A 22700-nucleotide genomic window follows, 5' to 3' on the forward strand; every position below is an offset into this window, starting at 1 on the left:
CCACTCAGTTTGGGTCATGGTAAGATGGTATAGAAAATACTAAAATTTTGTTCATGCTTGCTTTTCATTCTGCCTGTCCATGACTTGCATTCCCAGCTCTCTGGTACAGCTAAAGCAATAATAAGCAGATGAGTCATTCAAGGCTCTGTGACTGACACTGAGATCTCAGTGACTGTACCAGACACAAGGGCACAGTGACCTTAAGAGTGTGTCAGAATAGGTGAAAAAAAGTGAGATTGCAAGCCAGTACTGCAAATGCAGTAGAAGGGTGTTGCACAGATTGCTTTGATAATTCAGAATAAGACTAATTAATCACTGTTATGTATCAGAGAAATATTGAAAAGAAAATTCCTGTACTCTGCCTTTTCTTGGTCAGGCAGTCCTAGGAGCGAAGAGAGTCTCCCTGAGCGTGCTTTACTTCCACAGCATGAGAATGATTGAAGTGATTATTTCTGGGAGTAAAGTTGACAGGGGTCACAGAAAAAGATGGTCAGACAGGAAGACAAGTTGCAGTAGCTAATGTATGTACAGAGCCTGGTACAGTGTGTGCCAAAAGTTTGCTTGCTATTGTTGTTGATGAGTCTCTAAGTGCACTGGCCTTACGTTCCCTGTGATGGAATAGACTAGGATTTTCCTTTATATATAGACTTAAGAAAGCGTGATGAGAGAAAAAAAATCATGTACATTGTATATATATATATATATATATATATATATATATATATACACAGTTAATATATACATACATACAGTTAAATTACATTCAAATCTGTATTTTTCAAATTCAATTCAAAACTGAAAGAGAGACCAGAAGGAGCTTGTTCTGTCAATATGAATACATGCTAAAGGTTATTTAAGTCCTTTGGTATTGATGCAAGAACAATTGCATATGTGCAAGAGAGCTGGGTCAGCAATAATAACACTTGCTGATGTACAGAGTACCCAGGTTCTATTCCTAGTGCCTACATGGAAGTGCACAGCTGTCCTTAACTCTAATTCCAGGGGCACTGATGCCTTCTGCTAGCCCATGCAGGCTCCAATCATGCACACTGTATACAAGTATACATGCAGATGAAACACTAAAATACATGAAGAGAAGATAGAAAGAAGGAGGAAAATGTGGAGAAAGGCCAGGTGTGGTACACACCTGTGATCTCAACATTTGGGAATGAAGCAGAGCAAGGAGGCAGCTATGTATTGAGTTTGAAGTCAGTATTGGCTACAATGAGAATTTGTCTCAAACAAGACTAAAAGCAAGTGACTAATTGGCTAGATCAATGAAATGCAACACTTCCAAAGAAACTAACTTATATAATAACCTTCAGCAAAGAATAGAATGCGTATCACATTTTATTGGAGAATTTAATATTTGAGAAAGAACTTCACAGAATAATTTGTGTGGCTTTAACTTGTAATATCAAATTAACATCCCCAGTATAATGTATATTATCTTTGGTTGGAGCTATGACTTCATTTTGTTTTATTTTTTAATCATCAGTATAAGCTCAGATATTAAGTTGAACTTGAGACATTTTGGTTACCTATCTCTTCTCGTACACATGCCTTTCCAACCTTTTGCTGTGCACTTCCCTCAGGAGAACTTCTTCCAGTTTCTCGAATGTGCTGTTCTTGTCCTGCCAGTGGGAATTTAGTCTTCTATCTGCACAGCATGTTTGTCCACTACATACCCCACACTACAGGTCTCCAAAACTTTGGTCTGACTTGAGCCAACACAGCAATTATTTTACTTTATCTGACACCATTTTCTCAATGTCTTTGAACAGCACCTTGAACTTTTTCCTTCAGGATGATCCTTGTGTGTCTTGCTAATGCAGTGTGTATCTCTTCATTGTATATACAAAATTCACATCTGACTGGCCTTTGAGCATCACCTAAGCATCTATCTGACTACTGACGGACACATACTGGTTACTCAAAGACTGCTAGGACAAGTAAATTCAACAAAATAAAGTTAAAGGCAAAAATCAAAGAAAATAGAAAATGATTTAGAACGACAGCAGTAACCACAGCTTTTATACAATCATAAATCATTTCAGAAGATAAGCGATTTCAAAATGATGAAATAAAAATGTTCCACGTCTTTCTATGCTCATCAAAAGAGAACAAGAACACAACATAACAAACAAATCCATCACTATAAGAATGGTAAATGATCCACAACAGGAAGAAGTTAGAGTTCAGTGCTGAGGGCTGCGATGCAGATGGGAAGCAGTTGGACTCACCCCTTAAGTTTTATACCCAGAGGATGGGACTGGAGGATCCTATCACCAAGGAAAAGATGGCAGAATTGAGGAAACAACTATCTCTTTGCAAATCTTTACAAGGAGCAGTTAGATGTACACACATCTCTTCCTACTCAGAATAAGCCATTGATTGTCATGAAATCAAGTCCAGGAAAGAGCAGACACAGACACGTGGGTACCAAGTCCAAGCAAAGCAAGAGAAGCTCTGTACAGTTCTCTCCTGGAGAGTGTTTCATTCCAGAGTTGTTGGCCAGGCTGGCTATCCTCCAGAACTGGGGATCCAAGAAGAGACTATGTGAATTTGGATCTTGGAGAACTTGTCCTGAGAAAAAATGTGCTCGCAAGTAGAGCCCCCAAGCAGAAAGCATGGGGTGGGTACTTTGATCAGTCATCATGGGTTTGCATCCCACTGCCTCTCAATGAGCCCTCTCTCTGTTGCTGCTTTAGGCAACAAGCAGCAGGGAGGTTTTTTTTTTTTATTTAACTGCAGGTAATAATTCTGCAACAATAGGAGGTAGCCTGACAATCTTTATGATTCCACAGATATTCTTATATAGTCTTTCAATTGCTTCAACAATCCCATGAGGAAATTCTTTTACCTTTAAATTATATAGACTTGGGAACTTTGAATGACTTGTTCAAGCCCATAGGATGACTAATCCTCTGTAATAAGAAAGTCTCAAAATTAGAATGGAGGAGTTTCAGAACCAAAAATAGAAGTATTGTATGACCCAGCTACACCACTCTTGGAACTTCTGCACATATACTCAGTGGGCTCTAAGTTAACTTACCACATAAAGGACTTCAAATTCCTGTTTAATAGCTGCACTTCTCACTTTAACTAGGAAATTAGAATCATGACATCTGCAAAGAAATGAATGGAGTTGAATGTAGTATGTTAACCAATGTAACCGTGGCACACAAAGACAATGCTTAAGTTTTCTCTAATATGTGGATATCATATATCCATTTATATGGGAGTATAGATTACTAAATAATAAAGAGACCCATGAAGAGGGAAGAAGCCTTAAGTGTGTGGGGGATAATGGAATGCATGCAGTATGAAAGTAGAAAGGCATCTATGAATGTAAGGAGACAGCCCAATAAAAATAATGTATGGAAATACCATAATAAAACTCCTTTCTTTGTATGTTGACTTTTAAAAAAACTAATAAAAAAGGTAATAAAAATAAGAAGCTTATTTCATTGCTGCATGCTGACTTGACCTACCAAATTTATTTAACGGTTTCTTTCTTTGGATTTGTGACTCTCATGGGTCACACTTCTTCTTCATCTCTATTGATGTACACAAAGGTTAATGAGAAGCTCGAGCATCTGAAGTTTAGCCCGAAGCCCAATCACTCTGAGGGTTATGTTGGTATCTTTGTCTCTTAGCACATTTTTAATTTAACCATATGATGGGGTCAAAAGACAAGTTAGAAATTTGAAGAGAATCCTCCAATGGAAAGTGACTTCCTGAGTGAAACTGAGTTCCTAAAGTTTTTCTCGTTGTGCTCAGTGCTAGATTGAGCTCAGGCACTTACTGTAATAGTGAGAAGCATGGGTACCAGTGGCTCTATGTCTTCTGTCTATTGCTTCTCTCTAGCATTGGGCTACCTTGTCTCTGAGACAAGGATTATGCCTGCTATTTAATCTCTCCAACAACCCTCATTGTCCCTTCTCTATGTTATCTAACTCTGAGTGAATTTGAATGATTCTAAATAATAATTTTCCACTGGTCAGTTCAACAGCATGTTGGAATGAGGATGCCTTGACTGGCAAAGGGATCAAGTATAGTCTGAAAATATTCTGCAGACTGGAAAATACTTGAATTTGGGTATCTTCTGGTCATATAGATGAGGATTTTTTTTCTGCTTTCATGTCTTAAGAGGCCTTGAGTCTTGATTCATGCTTCAGTTAAGGTTAAAGTAGGATGATGATAAGCACTACAGTGAGAAACATGTTCAACAAAAATTCCAGAAGTCTTTCTGTGACACTGAATACCTCTTCATTTGTCTTGGTTCTACGACTGCTTCTCTGACTATTGAGTTCATACACTACTAGCTAGCTACCACTGGCATAGGATTCAAAGACAGAGACCCAAATTTAAATGCCTATAGGTAGCAAAAGCACATGTTAAATGGTTTGCTGTTTCAACTTATCCTTGGTTGAAACATTAGTGTTTATTGTGTTTGCTTGATGATTAGTCTATTATAGGATTCTGATGTTTGCTGTCATAATACCCAGTAGTGTTAGCCACACATAAGAGCAGCCAGAAGGGCTTTAAAAACTATCCGATTCTTAGGCCACGCCAAGGTAATCAAGCATCTCTGGATTTGGGATACAGTGATCAGTAACTTTTAGATTTTTCCTTGGTGATTTGACAAGTGACCACGGCTGAGAACTACTCTTTAGATATTTTTGACTACCTGTACTGAACAATTTTTTTTCCTACTTTAGTGTTATGGCAAGGAACCATAGAAAGACTCAGTAAGAGACATGATTGATTATCATGCTGGTATAGAACATCACAGCTAAAGAATATATAGTGCAGATCTTATGGGCTAATTGAGCTCATGTCATTCAATACATTGGTAAGATAATAACAGGAGCTCTGTTGTCATTAATTTAAAAAACAGGACCCTATAATGACTTGTTTAATGTCCCCTTTAGCTCGTAGCCATTAACTGTTTCATATCAGAACTTTCATTAGTGCAAGCATTTGAAAATCAAGTTTTCCATCTCTATAAGGATAAGTCATGTATCCTGATTAAAGGATTAATAGTACTTATCTACTAGCACACTGATTAACAAAAATGGCTATAATGGAAAAGATAGTGAGATTCCATGCTTTTGCAGTCACCTTACTTCTCTTGTGTTATGTACAAGAAAAATTTATTATGTGGTAGATGTTAGTTACTATTGCACTCAATAAACTGAAAATAAACTGTGGAGTACCACCCATTAACTTTTATGTAGCCCCATTACATCGTTACTGGTATAAATGTATCATATACATCATTAGCGGTGTAAATATAACTCAGAGAAATATTAATTTGCCTAGTAGGACAGTAGATTCATCATTGTACTGGGAACACATCCCAGCTTTCAGAAACACAGCCATGACTTTTCTCTGTTAGTCATGTTTTCTGTTTTCTACCTACTCACATGGTCCATAACCAATGGTAAACTTCATGTCTTTAAAATTAGAAGACCCCATATCAACATCAAGGTGTTTTCAGATAACCTGTTGGACACTTGAACCTTTCTCTTATACTTACCGGTTATACTGTGTGTCCAGCTTATATAGAGGCTACTTTATTAATATATGACCTGGGGTAAGAAGGAAATAGTTAATTCATCCTCTGCCTGTATCCAGTATTAGAACTTCTAGTCCTGGAGAATATTTAAATAATAGTTCTAAGAGTATAAATTAATATCAGTTTATTTTATTTATTAGTTTAATGTGCCTAGCTATAACCAAGCAAGGCAATTTCATATGATCTATGTAGTTTGCTAGGTAATTCATTTAAAAGTATGTACCTATGCTGGCCTTTGGAAGGAAACGACCTGGTTTGCTTTCCGTATGTGTGATTTATGCCTAGAGACGGGCCTGCGAAGAGAGGTTCAGTGCCTATTATTCTGACTATCATGGAGGCACACTGTTCCTGACACACCACAGTACATCTGAAGTGCAGGGTCCTTGAGGCAAAACATAGCAGAGGTCCCCTCTGGAAAACACATGTGAAGGAACCAGCAAGGTCAGTCTCAGAAGCAGGAACAGATGAGACTTAATCTTGGCAAAAGTAACTGGATTCATTTTGGACCAAAGAATATGAAACTCAGACATTAAACGGATGAGAGAAACCCAGAAAGCTCTGAAGGTAGAAAGACCTTAGGGTCTAGCTAGTGGAAGTGATAAATTAGATTTGGACTTGAAATAGGCAAGCAAAATAAGCTCACACTGTTCTTGGCTGTGGAGACTTAGTGAATGCCACATTATTTGAGATACAAATCCAGTGACTGTAAAAAAAAATCTATTATTCTTAGACTAGAATTTTCTGCTTTCCCCAGTTTATGCAGCCTACTTGCACTGAACTTCTCTCTGATGTTGGAAAGAACAGTTGCTCTTGTTGGGAGACAGAATTTTATTTCTGCGACATCTCATCCCAAGGTCATATATATCATCTAATGGGACAAGGAAGAGCTGTTAGTCTAAAAAAAAAGTAGAAGAAAGGGAATCAGATCTATTTTCTGGGCTAAGAGCAATTTTTCTTCCCTGCTGGTTAGACATGAAAAAATAACTTTTTTGGGGGTAGAGAAATGTCAGTTTCAGTAGAAGACTTAATAGGAGCTCACAGGCATTGGACATGTATTAGGATACCAGCGGTCAGGGTAAATGGACAGAAATGGTTGTGGATGTGGTGATGATCAATAGAAGACCTTTGGAATGTTTGGCCTAGTGTTCATCTGTGTGAAGGAATTCATGTTTGCTCCTGAGAATTGAGATCCAAAGTTCTAATTTGCCTATGGAGATTGGGCATTTCATTTATCAGTTGCATTTGGACATGCACAGACTTTTCCCAAATGAATCATTTATAGTAAACATTTTCTATCACACACCTTCTTATCTACGTACAGGCACATCATCTTGAAGTCTGAACGGCTGAGTGAGGAACCTAAGAGTGAACTTATAATAAATGTAATCAGATAATGGTAGAGGCTCACAGTAGTTACGCCCTAAGTCCTTCCATCATGTCCATGATTCAAGGAAAATGACCACAGATGAACAATTTTATATAATTTAAATCACAGAAGCCTGGAGATATAAATATTTTTTCTTTCCCACTGTATTTGATGACATACCCATATTGCATTCAAAATTCATTTATTTATTCAGCCCGGTTATTAAATGTTTTTTAACATAAACAGTGATGCACTTGGCTCTGTGGTGAATGAATACAGAGAAGGTTAAAATTTGATTCTTCTACCATGGTGTGCTGATTAATGGAAATTGCTGGTGTTTATTCATGCTAACCAAAATAAGTTATTTGTTCTTTTGGAGCTCTATTCTTTTCATGTGAAATGGAAGAACAGTGTGCTATTTGTTTGATAATTAATGATGTGTCTATGTGATCATGCGATGTCCGATAACTAGCTAATGCTCAACAAAGTTAACTTCAGTTGTCTGTTTAAAGACTAGTACATGACAGTACGTGATCATTATCGACAGTATTGTGTAAAATTAGCAAAATCGTGGGAAAAGATATTGCTTAAGAAGTGGAATCTCACTGGCCTTGGTGAGCTCCCAATAGATCAGCCCCACTGTCACAGTGGATGGGTGCACCCCTCGTGGTCCTGACTTCCTTGCTCATGTTCTCCCTCCTTCTGCTCCTCATTAGGACCTTGGGAGCTCAGTCTGGTGCTCCAGTGTGGGTCTCTGTCTCTATCTCCATCCATTGCCTGATGAAGGTTCTATGGTGATATACAAGATATTCATCAGTATGGCTATAGGATAGGGTCATTTCAGGTTCCATATCCCCAGCTGCCCAAGGAACTAACTGGGGACATCGCCTGGGGCACCTGGGAGCCACTCTAGGTTCAAGACTCTTGCCAACCCTAAGGTGGCTCCTTAACTAAGATATGTGCTTCCCTGCTCCCCTATCCAACCCTCCTATATCCCAATCAGCCCGTTTCCCCAAGTTCCCACCATCCTCCCCTTCTCACTTTTCTCTCCCCCTCTCCCCTTACCCCCATCCAGCCCCACCCCCAAGATCCCAGTTTTTTGCCCGGTAATCTTGTCTACTTCCCATAGCCAGGAGGATAACTCTATGATTCTCTCTGGGTTCACCTTCTTATTTAGCTTCAGGACTGGGACTGAATAAGCACGGGATGAAACGAGACTTTCTGAATGTGGCGGACAATGAAGGCTGATGAGAAGCCAAGGACAATGGCACTAGGTTTCGATCCTAATACGTGAACTGGCTTTGTGAGAGCCTAGCCTGTTTGGATGCTCACCTTCCTGGTCTTGGATAGAAGTGGGAGGACCGCCGGGCGGTGGTGGCGCACGCCTTTAATCCCAGCACTCAGGAGGCAGAGGCAGGCGGATCTCTGTGAGTTCGAGACCAGCCTGGTCTACAAGAGCTAGTTCCAGGACAGGCTCCAAAACCTCAGAGAAACCCTGTCTCTAAAAACAAACAAACAAACAAAAAACCAAAAACAAACAAAAAAAAGAAGTGGGAGGACCTTGGACTTCCTGCAGGGCAGGGAATCTGGACTGCTCTTCATTCTCAAGAGGGAGGGGGGAATGAAGTGGGGGGGAGAGGGGGAGGGGTAGAGGGGAAGAGGAGTGGGAGGAGGGGGCGATTTGTGCGAGGAGGGGGAGGGAAATGGGAATTTTTTTTGCAACAACTAAAAAAAATAAAATAAACAAACAAACAAAAAAAAGAAGTGGAATCTCAGAGAAATAAAGATATACTTAACATAAATATTTCTTGGATAAATCGTTGAAACATTCAAAACTCCAGTGACATGATAATGACTTTTTTTTTTTTTAAATCTGTGAGTCCAACCTTGTGAAGGAGAAGGCATGTGTGGGAAGTACAGAGTTTCGGTCCTATGCTTAGACATCAGAAGAGACCTTTTGGGTTCCATTAATCATTTATCATGTGATCTTGACAAGTTATAAGAACTCCTTGAATATCGTCTATTGACCTCAAGTGGAGCCAGTGAGAAGTCAGTCAACCCTAGGTTCAGAACAGGAACTGGTCTTAACAATGAAGGCATTAGCATTTGTGTCCTTCTCTGAATGCAGAATGCACCTTGAATATAGGCTGTAGTGTGCTAGGAAACAGTGTTAAAAAACACAATTGTGTTAAAAAACACAATTGTGCCTATACCCCAGTGCTGTGTCTCCCTGCATGCTGCTGTTCTTTTCACCACGATGATAATGAACTAAACTCTGAAACTGTAAGCCACACCAATTAAGTGTTTTCCATTATAAGAATTTCCATGGTCATGGTGTCTTTTCACAGCAACAGAAACCCTAACTAAGACATAAGTTGATAATAGGGACTGTATTATTGTTGTAATAAGCCTGACCATACTTTTGTTTGAAGGAATTTGGTCTTTGGGAGTTTGGGTTAAGAGAGCAGTGAAATATTGTAAGCACTGCTTAGTGGGCCTTTCTAGCAGGAACATGGAAGGTAGTGGTGCTAAAGGTTATTTGAATTGTGGGGCTTGGTTCAAGAAGTTTCAAAGGAGAAGAATATTACTATGTGGCATAGAGATTTTCATTCTTGTGATATTTTGATGAAGAATATGACTGATTTTTGCCTTTGTCTAAAAAGTCTGCCAGAGGCTAAAGTGAAGAAATTTGAATTTATTCTGTTAATAGAGGAAATCTCAAAACAGCCTAGTATTGACTGTGTTGTATGGTTATTCAGTGGTCAAACATATTCAGATCTATAATGAAAAGGAGCAAGCAAAAATATAAAATATACAATTTGAGGAAAAAAGAAGTACCAGGAAGTGGAATGAGGAGATAAACTGATTAAGAAATGTAATAAAGGGAATGGTTGCCACATGGCTAGCTCCCACCCAGCTAGGTATTCAACTTTTAAAAAGGAATTAAGAAAAGCTTAGTGTCTACAGGGTATAGTAGTGCATGTCTTTAATCCCAGTACTCCAGAGGCAAAGGCAGGTGAATCTCTGAGTTTGAGGCCATCCTGTACTACAGATCCAGTTTCAGGACAGCCAAGCTTAAACAGTCAAGGAAAATAGAAAACTGGTAAAAATGCAATTGAATGAGTGGGCCATGTTCCAGCCCAAGCAAGCAGAAGAATTTGGTAGATTAGGCCATGCGGTTCTGGGTTTAGAGTCAAGGATAGAAAGAAAAGGGTTATGGAATCTTCCTCCAAGACTAAGGAAAGCTGGTGAGGCTTAGGCATGTGGTAGAGGTTCCCTGAATAGAGACACATGTCCCTAGAGAGGCCATGTGTGAAGCTGTGAAGGTGATTTCCTTGAAGACCCCAAGATGTTAGAGACACCAGAGCCCTGGGATACCTGCTGAGGAGACCTGGTAACAGGGAGTGGAATCAGCCCCAGAGAAGGAAGTGTGTTGCCTGCAACAAAGCTGCAAGGAGCGAGAGAGCTGCAGTGTTTTGACATCAGACAGAGTTTGGAGTTTTCCCACCTGGTTTTCAGTCTTGCTTTGGTCCAATATTTCCTCATTATTCTTCCTTCCTTGTATTTTGGAACCGTAATGTATTTCCTGTGCCACAATATGCTGAAAAGTACGTGAGCTTTTTTATTTTTATTTTCTAAGGGATTATGGTTAAGAGATCATATGAATCTCAGAAGACATCTTAAATTTAGGATTTGTAAACATTGTTGAGACTGGGATAGACTAAGGGGACTTTTGAGATTGGACCAAATGCATTTCGCATTATGATATTGTTACAAGTTACAGGGGCCAAGGAGTCGAGTGTGATAGCTTGAATGTAGTTGCTCCTATGTACTCATAAGGAGTGGCGCTATGGGAGGTGTGGCCTGGTTAGAGTAGGTGTGGCCTGGTTGGGGAATCACGTCACTGGGGGGGGGGCAGTCTTTGCAGGCTCCTAGGCTTAGTCTATGCTCAGTGTGGAGACAGATCACTTCCTATTGCCTACAGATCAAGATGCAGAACTCTCAGCTCCTTCTCCATCACCATGTCTGCCTGCACGCTGCCATTCTTCTCGCCCTGATGAGAATGAACTAAACTGTTGGGGGATATTCAACCACATGTGAGCTTCGAGTTTGCATTTGTGTCAATTTAATAAAATTAACATTGGGTCAGAGGCTGAATTGGCAAATAGTTGATAGAAAATAATCATAAAGCATCAGAGGACATCTGGAAGAGATAGAGAGACACACTGGAAGTAATAGGGCAGGATTTAGAGTGCAAGGCTTTTGTTTGTTTGTTTGGAGGGTGTTCTAGGATGCTCTCTTTGGGAGACCCCAGCAAAGAGAGGTTAGTTACTTGCAACTCAGTCTCTCTGAGGTAGCAGGTTTGGATCGCAGCCTTTGAATCGGGAGTCTTATTTATAGTAGAATGATAGAGATTTAGTTAAAGCAGCCTTAGCATCAGAACCAGTGCCTGTGGGAACAGAATTCCTGCCAGTCTGTGGCCTGAGTGGCCAGGCTGCTGCCAGCGAAGCAGGCTGGTAACTGCAAAGTCAAAGTTGCTGGCCTAATAGTACTGGATTAAGGTACGGCCTCTGTGCTAAAGCTGAAACAACACTAACCCTCTGAAACTGTGAGCCAGCCCAGTGAAAGTGGAAAAACACTAACCCCTGAAACTGTGAGCCAGCCCAGTGAAAGTGGAAAAACACTAACCCCTGAAACTGTGAGCCAGCCCAGTGAAAGTGGAAAAACACTAAGCCCTGAAACTGTCAGCCAGCCCAGTCAAGTGTTTTCCTTTGTAAGAGTCGCTGTGATCGTGTGGTCTCTTCACAGCTATAGACACTCTAGCCAAGACAGGAGGGAGTGGCATAAGGTGTAGATTGAAGTCCCCAGAAATGATGGGAAAATATTAAAAAAAAGGGATGTGTTATTGGAACCAGGTTAATGGGAAAGCACGTGTGTGTGTGTGCGCGCGCGTGCTCACGTGTGTGCGTGTGTGCGCGCGCACGTGTGTGGACGTGTGTGTAGTGAACAATATTGTCTATTGCTTTCATTAGTTAAAATTCACTTATAAGCTGTCACTAAGATTATGGCTTTTATTTTTAAAAATGTAAGGAACCTTTGAAAGGTTTAAATGAGGTAATGAAAGAAATAGATTTTTCACTCACAGGGGCACCCTGACAGGAAAGCAAAGGGGCATCTGCTCCACTTGTGAGCTCCTCCCGTCCTCAGTTTCTGTTGTAGGAACGTCCAGCATATTTCAGTGCCTTCCCATATACTAAATCAATTCTGGATCTATCTTACATTTCTGAGAGAGTAGCAGTTTTAGTCAGTTAGTGCATTCCTACTTAATTAATTGTACATATTTGTATATAAAAAATTCACATTAAAATGTCTCTTTTAACCAGTCTTTATTCATTTATTGTATATGTTATATTGATGAAATGGGGAAGCCATGCAAGAGACCAGTGGTTCTTGGCAGAAAATTCTGAGGCTGTCCACATGAAATCAAGCCTAAATTCCTGTTGCTTTCCCTGAGAGAACACTGGAAACTGAAGAACTTCTTGGAAAAGGATAACCCCTGATTAATCACACATTTTTTTTCTACCATTTAGAGGTTGAATTTGCTTTAATTTTATATGGTTTTACAGATGTATTCTAATTTTCAATGTGGTATTGAATTCCAAACTCATTAATATCTTTCATTGCTTTCTCCTTACAACTGAATGGAATGTACATAAATTAGGTGTTCACACATCTATCCGGTGATGTGCTTTTTCCTCCTACAATTTTCATGAAGCCATGATCATTGAGCAAGGAAGGCTGATAGAAAGACTAATTTGAATGCAGAAGTGCCTGGAACTAAAATCCCTATGTGTATAGAGTTTTTCTAGAATCTTTCCTTTTTTCTACACAAGGTAATAGTTCTGGAATACAGAAGATAATGATGAGACAATCTGCTATATTTTTGAAGATATTTTATTTTTTTATGTGTATGTGCATGTGTACTTATATATTTGTACTTGTTCAGGAACCTATGGACACCAGAGGAAATCATCTTATTCCCTGATTCTAGCCTGACAGGGAGATGTGAGCTGCCTGCTGTGGGTTCTGGGAATCCAAGATCAGTCCTTCTGGAAGAGCTGTAAGTGCTTTTAGTAGCTGAATCATCTCTCCAACTCAAAGATGCTTCTTAGACTGAATTTCAGTAGTGAGAAAGATGAATGAACACATGATTTTATTATATAACAAGTTTAAATATCTGTCCAGTCATTTGTGAAGGGCATGTAATTCTTTATGCAAACATTTAAAACAACACTTCATGACTGCAAGGCAAACATTTTATCATCTTATATTGAACTCACTAGAAAAAGCAAATTTCTATTATCTATCTTGACATAAAGTGCCTTAGAATGACAGCTCTCTCTTCATCATTGGCTTTCAGTTCTGTGGGAAATGATACTTAGCTCAAGTCTAACTCCCAAATACTGTGTGCTTCCCAATAAAGAACAGAGCCTGAGAGGATTTGCAGAGAAACAAGGCAGAGTCCAAGTGCTGGGGTCTTGAAGGTGCCACACCTGGGGTAAGGAGGAAGGGAATACCATCAGTCCAGCTGGGGCAGAGCACTTACCATGGCATTGCTAGCTCCTGTTTCCTTTGGCATTATAATGAACCCAAATTATCTTATTTGTAAAGAGAAGGAATAAGAAAAATGTGGCTCGTTGTTGCTCTTTTGCTAAAATCTTCTAACATTTCTCAACTAATTTTATGAAGACTAGAGAATTCTTTATAATGTTCCTGTGTTGTTGGTCTTGGCTGTCAACCTGACAGGATTTAGAACTGCATATGGGACACACTTCTGGATGTGTTTTTCTAAAGATGAATACCTGAGGGAGGAAGGAGGATCCATCCATTACTCCAAGAGTGACTCTGGAACAAAGGATCAGGAGAAATCCCCATGTTACATGCCTGCCTTCAGTTATTGAGTGGGTGTCTCTCTCTGAGACCATCATCCTCTTTGACACAAGACTCCAGCTTCTTTGTTCATCCAACCTGGACTGACTAGTGGTGATTTTGTAAAGACATGAATGTTTGAATCATTGTAGTAATAGTCAGTGATAATATTTAATATTATTTTTATTTGTTTATGTTAAAAGTGGCAGTGTAACATGAGCAGTCCTGTTTGTTGGAGTTTTTGTCCTCCCACCAGGTTCCCACAGCTGTTTAGCCCCAAAGAAAATCACACATAAGTCTCCATAAATTATAAGCTGATTGGCCCATTAGCTCTAGCCTCTTACTGACTAACTCTCACATATTGATTAACCCATTTTTCTGACCTATGTTAGCCATGTGGCTCAGTATTTTTTTTTCAGTGGGGCAGATCACACTCTGCTGCTTCGGTGGTCTGGGCAGGAATGGGAGGAATCAACTTCCTCCTTCCCAGAATTCTCCTGTTCTCATTACATCATTTCTACTTCCTGTCTGGTTTTCCCACCTATACTTCCTGCCTAGCCAATCAGCATTTATTTAAAACATGATTGACAGAATACAGACAATTTTCCCGCACCATTGCAGCTTGCCAGATCAGCTGCCTCACCTGGCCATATGTTAAAAAGGTATTTGTGTTAAATCATCTAACCTTTATAATGACTGCTTAATTATCTGTTAATTCTACCAGCTTTAGCATTTAAAGTTATCTTTAATTTGATTACTTTAAAAATTACTTTTATTTAGAAATGTTTATCTGTATGTATCTATTTTTCTGTGTGAGTGTATGCCATATGTCTTGAGATATTTGCAGATAACAGCTTTTTCTGGGCTGGAGTTCTAGGCTAGCTTGAGGTGCTACATGGGAGTACTAGGAACTAAATACAGGTCATACAGAAGATCAATAAATGCTCCTACTCACCGAGTCATTTTTTAGCCTCTCTTCTTTGTTTTTATGTCTTTGTTTATTACTTATTTGTATGTGTGAGTGCATGTCATGTTTCCTGTTCTTTTCCAGCTCGGCACAAGCTACAGTTATGTGGAAAGGATATTCTCAACTTGGAAAATGCCTCTATGAGATTATGCATAGGCAAGTCTGTAGGACATTTTCTTGATTGATTATTACTAGTGTGGTAAGCTGCAAGTTAGTTAAGCTGCTTTCTTCTATTGCCTCTGCTTCAGTTCCTGCCTCCAGGTTCCTGCTTGAATTCCTGCCCTGACTTCCATTCCTGATGGACTGCAACCTGTAAGTTGAAATAAGCCCTTTCCCCGTAAAGTTGATTTTAGTCACAGTGTTTTACTACAGCAGTAAAGGCCCTAACTAGGACAACCATGTGACAGCTTTTCTTTATTGCACATAATATTTTTTGTGTCTCTACACACATATATTTCAAGAACTATGCTGGATATTGCCAATACTACAGCCTACAGAATTTGGACCGTTTTCTCCTTCAAAGTGTTCCAAGTTTTGTTCTGTGAGTTATTACCTCCAAGACCTTTCCTTTAATCCTATTTAGGCATGTGTAGTGTTTACTGAGTGAGGATTGAGAACAGTTTAACTCGAAGACACAATCTTTAGCCCCCAGATGGACTTTCTGGAATTTCAGGTGCACTCTCTGACCTTAACATGCCCCTTCGCTCTCTTGGAGCACAAATTTTTCTCTGAACTTTCTCCACAAAGCTATTGACCTCTGGGGACAATGTAGAGTGTCCAGCAATCTGCGGCATTTATGCCTTCTCTTTTTCCAACTGTACAGTGTCCTGCGTTCTGATGCTGTCTTCTGGGATTTCCAGTTCTATTGCATTGCTGTTGCCTTTACTCTCTGGAACCCTTGGTTTGCCATGAGTTTCATTCCTCTGTGCTGTGAGTACAAGGTTGTATCTAAGTCAGTCAAGTTTTCAGGATCATGGAGATGACCTTTTTTATTTCACTTTAAGGATGGTACTGATTTCTTTGTCCATCAATTTATCTGTGAAAGCAACAATCTCATGAGTTTTGTGTATTTGCTTGCGTAAGGCAGGGGTGTTAGGTAAGCACCAGTTAATCAGATATTGCAGGAAAGGGGACCTCCATGTTTAGTGATAAGAATGTGTATTACACATCTGTTTCATAGGCTACTCTGTTCTGTGTTATGAGAGTGAAGAACTCAGTGACATGTACAGAGTGCACAGTTGATGCTTAAAAATATTTGTGAATAAGTAGCCGAAATTTATCATAGTTAATATTAGTTTTTTCTAAGTAGGGGTCTTTTAAAAATCACATTTATGTAATGTCAAGTCATTTTTAGTTAGAGAAGATTGTCACATGAACAGAATCAACACAATAAGTGGACCAGTAGACATTTCCAGGAATCAGAAATTTTAATTTTTATGTTGTATATGGTTGGAAAAAGAAAGAAAAAGAGAAATGATTTTGAATTGATAGACTATATGAACTATAGCATATTTATGATTCCACCAACATTTAATTTTTATTTAAAATAAATTTTTCTTCTTACTGGAACAGAATATGTTCATTTCTTTTTTCCTTACATACTGTTTTCAACACTGTTTTTTGAATCCTCTCAGATCAGTTTCTAAGGTAACTGTTAATTATTCTTCCCCCCAATAGCTATCGATATGTCCACTTATTTAAGCCTTTTGGAATTGAAGTATAGAATTACACACTATTCCTGTTTGTAATTGCCGTGTTGATCTGTTAGTGTTCTAACTATACATATAATGTTGCTGCCTTTAAATTATACTTTACTGGTTTGTGTTATAACTCTTTTGTGTATATTTGGGCAAAAATGTTAAACGAAAAGGGAATTTGAAAGAAAATCTGAGTAAATGTTTCTTAATTATTATGTCATAGACTGGTTCTCCTAGCTTTTAATATAGTTGATTGACTTCTGGTTCTTAGATAGGAATGCAGATTGCTGTTTCCCTGATAGTTCCAGAGTATAAAGGCCCTTGAGTCTATTAACTGAAAAGCCAAGACACCTTCTTGCCTTCAAGTGATCCTGGAAATTCCAGCTAACGGGGCTCTGACTGAATGTTCCACTGCAGAGCATCAGATACTCCCCAAGTTGTTTCCTCGGGCACACATTCACACAGCAGCTTTGCTTGCTGTTGCCAAGCTATAAATATGGCTTAGGATTTCTGGTTCTGTGAGATGTGGGGATGTCACTATGGTGGCTTCATTGCTTTCAAGTTTTGTAATCTCTTAAAAACACAGATTCCTCACTTGTAAAATTCAAATAATAGATAATGAATATGAATGTGCTTTACTCTTGGGCACTTCATCAGATTCATGAGTTAAAGAAGAACCTCATTAAAAAAGAATGGAAGTATGAAGAATTTGTAATTTTTCACAGATTCAAGTAGCATTGCCTTCATGAAACTTGAAGATATCGGGTTGCGTTTTTACTGGCATTGATTTATTAAACAACTATACAATTCTCACTTTGCAAATAATTTAATTTTTCTTGGGAAGAGTGCTTTACACACTATTCCACCCATCACATAGTAAGTGGGGCTGGTGAACCACCCCTATTTACCAAGCCACCGGCGCCATACGTTACCCACAAAACCTAGCAATAGAAACACCAATAACGAATGTGGTTTGCAAAAGCTCAAATCAGTCACCCTCTATGATAGATCTCATTTAAAGTTCACTTTTTATCAAGTTCCTTGTATGCCTTTCATAAATGCAATACACAGACCCTGCAGCAAGAGAGAACTAAATAAAATTCTGTATTTTCTACTTGCCAGGTAGAAAATTGCATTACAGCGTAATTCCTCAATTCATTCAATGGAAATAACACCATCCACTTTTCAGGCTGATGTCATGATTAAATGGGATAGGTTGTGTAAAAATATTTACTTGCGAATTTTATGAAATATCAACTCTCTTTCCATTTTTTCCATCTTAGCTTTGATACACGTTGATGAATAATGACTTCAAAACAGTGATGAAATTTTATCTATCAACATATTCCCATTTGACCCAAAACATTTATCTTGTTTTATAGATGCTTGCATTATCTAAGAAGCCACAGTTTCCGAATCCCTAGACGAATACAATAGAATACAAGTCTACAGAGCTATGATCACTTGATTTTTATGCAAATGAGAAAATATACAACTGGAGAAAAGACAATGTAAAGAGGAATGCTAAAAAGAAATCCCACATGAGCACCGAATTAAATATAATAAAGGGTTATTTATTTAGGGGTAGACACACAGATCACAATCCTCTGCTTGAACAGGGAATCCAGCAGTGGGAAGTGGGAGGGAGCTTGTTCTTTACAACAGCATTTATAGTATAAGAGGCCACACGCAAGTGGGCTGGTAACTTAGAGAATTTCCTACTGCACCTCCCCTTTTCTTTAAATAAGAGAGTTCTAAACCTAATACAAAATTATATACAATAAGAACAAATATCAAGTATAAAGATTAGAATTACAACCAGCATTAACAATATCAAGAAAGAAACATGTGATAAATGTTTCAATAATTATCCTATTCTAAGGAGTTAAATCTTGTATAATGAATAATTTGGCCAAGTTGTGAGAAGAAAGTAACTATGACTTCTAGTCTTCAACCCCTTCAAAGACCCAAGAAGGGAAATAATATTACTTGAGTAAGCAGGAAGTCCAATCAAGCGACTTCCAAAATGTGCAATAAATGACAGAGAAAACTGGCTACCTTGGCAATCACTGAAAGTCTATCTTGCAATGTTGGAGCAACCAACTTTGGCTAAGGCCTAGAGTGACTGACAAACCATTTTCAGAGACAGGAAATTTTTCAAAACCATCTTATCCTGTCTTGGCAGAATTTGACAGTCTTTTATTTTTTGTATCCTGTTTGTCCTGTTGGGACATCATGCATTTTGTCAGTGGTCAATGCCCAAGGGCCAGTTTTGCCAAGAAGAAAACAAGCTACAAATGGAGTGCCTTCGATGCGCAACATTTTCTCAGGAATAGATCGGTGCTGCAAGAAGCAATTGTGTCTCATGTCAACTGAACCCTAAATTATTTAAATGCCATATTATACAGCTTTTTGAAATGGTTGAAGATTACCTATCTATGCAGAATGCAATCTATATGTATCTTAAAAAACCTGATTAGTCTAACTATAAGTATGACAAACATGGATGGCTCTTGACCTATAATTCTTAATAGCTATATAACTTAAAGACTAAAACTTCATATTAGAATATTAAATAATCTTTAAACGAAGACAATGACTTCAAAATGTATCAATATACAAAACTGTCTTAAGCAGAGGTAGAAGCTTGCAGGCATACAATATGGCAAAATATCTTTACCTAGGTATACAAATACTATGGACAAAAATAAGGAACATATTCAATATAATTTAAGTTTGTATCAGTATATAAGAATCTATACCAATTTAAATTGCCTATAAATAATAGTTCACAAGTATTCACTCTATTATTCACTAATATTAGTGTGAGTAGGCTCACACTAATCTATTACCCTATCCAATTTTTCTGTTTTTTTTTAACAAAGAGATCCCTGAGTCTACATAATTTCCCCTAATCCCCAACCCTATACCAATTATAATCAACCCCTTATTGATGTCCCTAACCCTGAGGACAAACTTTTTTGGGAGAAGGGATGTCGTCTTTTAGAATTACTTCCAGCTGTCATGGGGGCAGTCTTCTTTCTATGGAATCACTGTCTGTTATAATTTCAAATAGTTTCTGAGTATTCGGTAGGGTTTTTCTGAGGTTCTTATTTGGAGTTCTTGCCAAAACGTTGCAAAAGTGTGCACCATTTCAGCTAAAGAAGTTGGAACCATCTTGAACAGCTGGTAACCAGAACAAGTCTAATAGTAGTGCTATCAGCATCATGATGTCACATCAACCACGTGGAGACTGGTTGTGGGGCCCCATCTTCTTCTGGGAAACTTTAACAATTACTGCAGGAAAATTTATTGTTCGTTGTAGAAAACTTAAACATTTTTTTATACAGACATATATTCAATAAAAGGTAAGATAAAGACAAAAATATGTATGAAGAAAAGTAAATTTTTTTCTAAATATTTTCTTCCTGTACCATACCATGGCTTCTGACATGAGACAGAAACTCTGAATTTTTATTTAACAACATGCTTGGATTTAGAGAAGGACAGAGCCATTGTCCAACTCCAAAGCCAGCTTTGATTTTTAAGTGAGTCATGACAATTATTCTAGGGTATGTTCAGAGATTCTTACCCTCAGATGACCTGTACTTATAAGTCATAATTCTCTTTGCTTTGTAATCCTATCTGGATAATTATGTTTTCCTCCTTAGGTATATAGATGTCCAAAGTAACTTGATTTTTTGAAGATGAGTATTTTGCTGAAAAGACAAGAACAGAACCCTGCCCCAACCCTTATGAAGTTTCCTTACCACTTGTATGGTTGTCTTCTCTGTGGATGAACTATTATTTCTCTTTAAGAGATTTCTCTTTCACAAGCTGAATCTTTATTAATTTTGATGGTATCCATAACTTTTCTTCCCCTGTTGAAACAAGATCAAAACCTCTTCCCTAATGTGGCATATCTCCTGGTTTTCATTGTGAGGTCAACAGATTATTGAAATACACTGGCTGATTTAATCCAGAAGACTTTTTTATTATTCAATGTCTCTCTGCTGCTATTGTTCCTTTTTCATTAGTGTTAAGAAAATTCAAGGTTAATAAGGAATTATGCAATCTATTTCTGGAGGTATTTTCCACCCCTTTCTGTTTGTTTAACATATTATTTATAGTTCAATTTTATCTTTCTTTAACTGCCTGACCTGTAAGATTGTGTGGTATAGCTGTAATATGCTTTATATTATAATAAGTAAAAAATGTTTCATTTTCTTTGAGACATATGCTGGACCATTATCTGCCTTTATTTGTGTGGGTATACCCATAATGGCCATAATTTCTAATAAATGTATGTTTACTGAATCAGCCTTTTCTGAGCTCAAAGCAGTTGCCCATTGAAAACCTGAATAAATGTCAATAGTGTGGTGTACATATTTTAATTTTCCAAAATATACAAACTGGAACACATCCATCTACCAGATTTCATTCCTTGGAGTGCCCTTTGGGTTACTCCCTGCAGGTAGTGGTGTTTGGCTATAGAAAGAGCAAGTAGAACATCTCTTTATAATCGCCTTAGCTTGTTGTCATGTAATAGAAAACTCTATTTTTTAAATCCTTGCTATTGACATGATGTTTCCTATGAAATTCTAAGGCCTGCAACACACTTCCAATCAATAATTGATCAATTTCTGCATTACCTTGTGGTAGAAGACCTGGCAGACCCATATAGGATTAGATGTGTGTTATATATATGGGACATATATAACCTATTCCTGATTATATATTGAACCTGTATGAATAATAAAGTCAATTTTTCATCATCTGGCATAAATTCAGTGGTTTCGATATGAAAGACAACTCTTTCTGCATATTGTGAATCAGTGACTATATTAAGAGATTCTTTAAAATCCCATAGTACCATGAAAGTAGCATATAATTTTGCTTTTGGACAGAATGATAAGGGCTTTGTTTCACCTTACGTAACTCTTCTGATTTGTAACCTGCCTTTCCTGATTTATTTATATCAGTATGGGATATATGGGCTCCAGTTACTGGTGTGCCCCCTACAATGCAGGAAAAATCTAAGTAGTTCTCATCATAAGGTTAATTCTATCACTTTTGGGACAACTGGTATTAATTTCTCCTATAAAAATTAGCACAAGCTTTGTGCCAAGGGCATTTTTCTAATTTTTTAATTTCATCGGTAGTAAAAGACATTGTAATCTCTGATGGGTCTATACCTGCTAGTTGATGAAGTCTCAACTTTCCTTTGATAATTAATTCAGAGAGTTTTTCCACATGAGTTTTTAATTTTTTACTTGGTTTATTTGGTAAAAAGATCCATTCTAAGATAAAATCTTCCTTTTTACATTAAAATTTGTGTAGGGGAGATTCTGGAAGTCAACATTACTAGAATGCAGTTAAGATCTGAATTCAGCTTATCCACATGTGTCTCCTGCTATTTGTCTTCGATGACAATCATTTCTTTTCTGCTTCAGCTGTTAGTTCCCTGCGACTTTTTATGTCTTTGTCACCATCTAAGGTTTTGTTTAAATTAACTATCAGATCAGGTGCTATCCCAACAACAGGACATAGACTGAAAATGTCTCCTAATGATTCTTGAAAGTCATTAAGAGCCTGCAATTGTTTCTCCTATTTTGTGACGTTTGTGTTCTAACTTTCTGTAACCATATTTTATAACCTAAGTAATTGACAGAATTTCCTCTCTGTATTTTTTAGGAGCAATATGTAATCCCCATTTAGGCAAAACTTTCTTTAGTTCTTCAAACATTTCTTTCTAACTCATCTGTTTGAATTAGATAGCAAAATGTCATCCATGTAATGATAAATTATAGACTTAGAAATTTTTTAAAATATTATTTCCAATGGCTGACTTACAAAGTATTGGCATAGGGTGAGGTTATGTGGGAGGATGGTCCACTGGTATCTCCTAGTAGGCTGGGAATTATTGTAAATAGGTACCATGAAGGCAATTTTTTCTCTGTCCTTTTCTCATCAAGGTATAGTGAAGAAACAACCCAGTAGGTGTTGCAGTTGCAGAGTTGTGACCCGTGGCACAACTGTTGGAGGCACAAACAGTCCTGTGCAGCTTTAGCCTTCTGCCTTGGTGCTGGTCAAATCAACTCCATACATGGAGCCAGGAGCCCAGAACTCTCAAGGAGGAAACACAAATGGGAAGCT

This window comes from Microtus oregoni, unplaced genomic scaffold (assembly GCF_018167655.1).
Source record: "Microtus oregoni isolate MIOR12 unplaced genomic scaffold, Mior012 000008F_ref0000371, whole genome shotgun sequence".
Classification (NCBI taxonomy): domain Eukaryota; kingdom Metazoa; phylum Chordata; class Mammalia; order Rodentia; family Cricetidae; genus Microtus; species Microtus oregoni.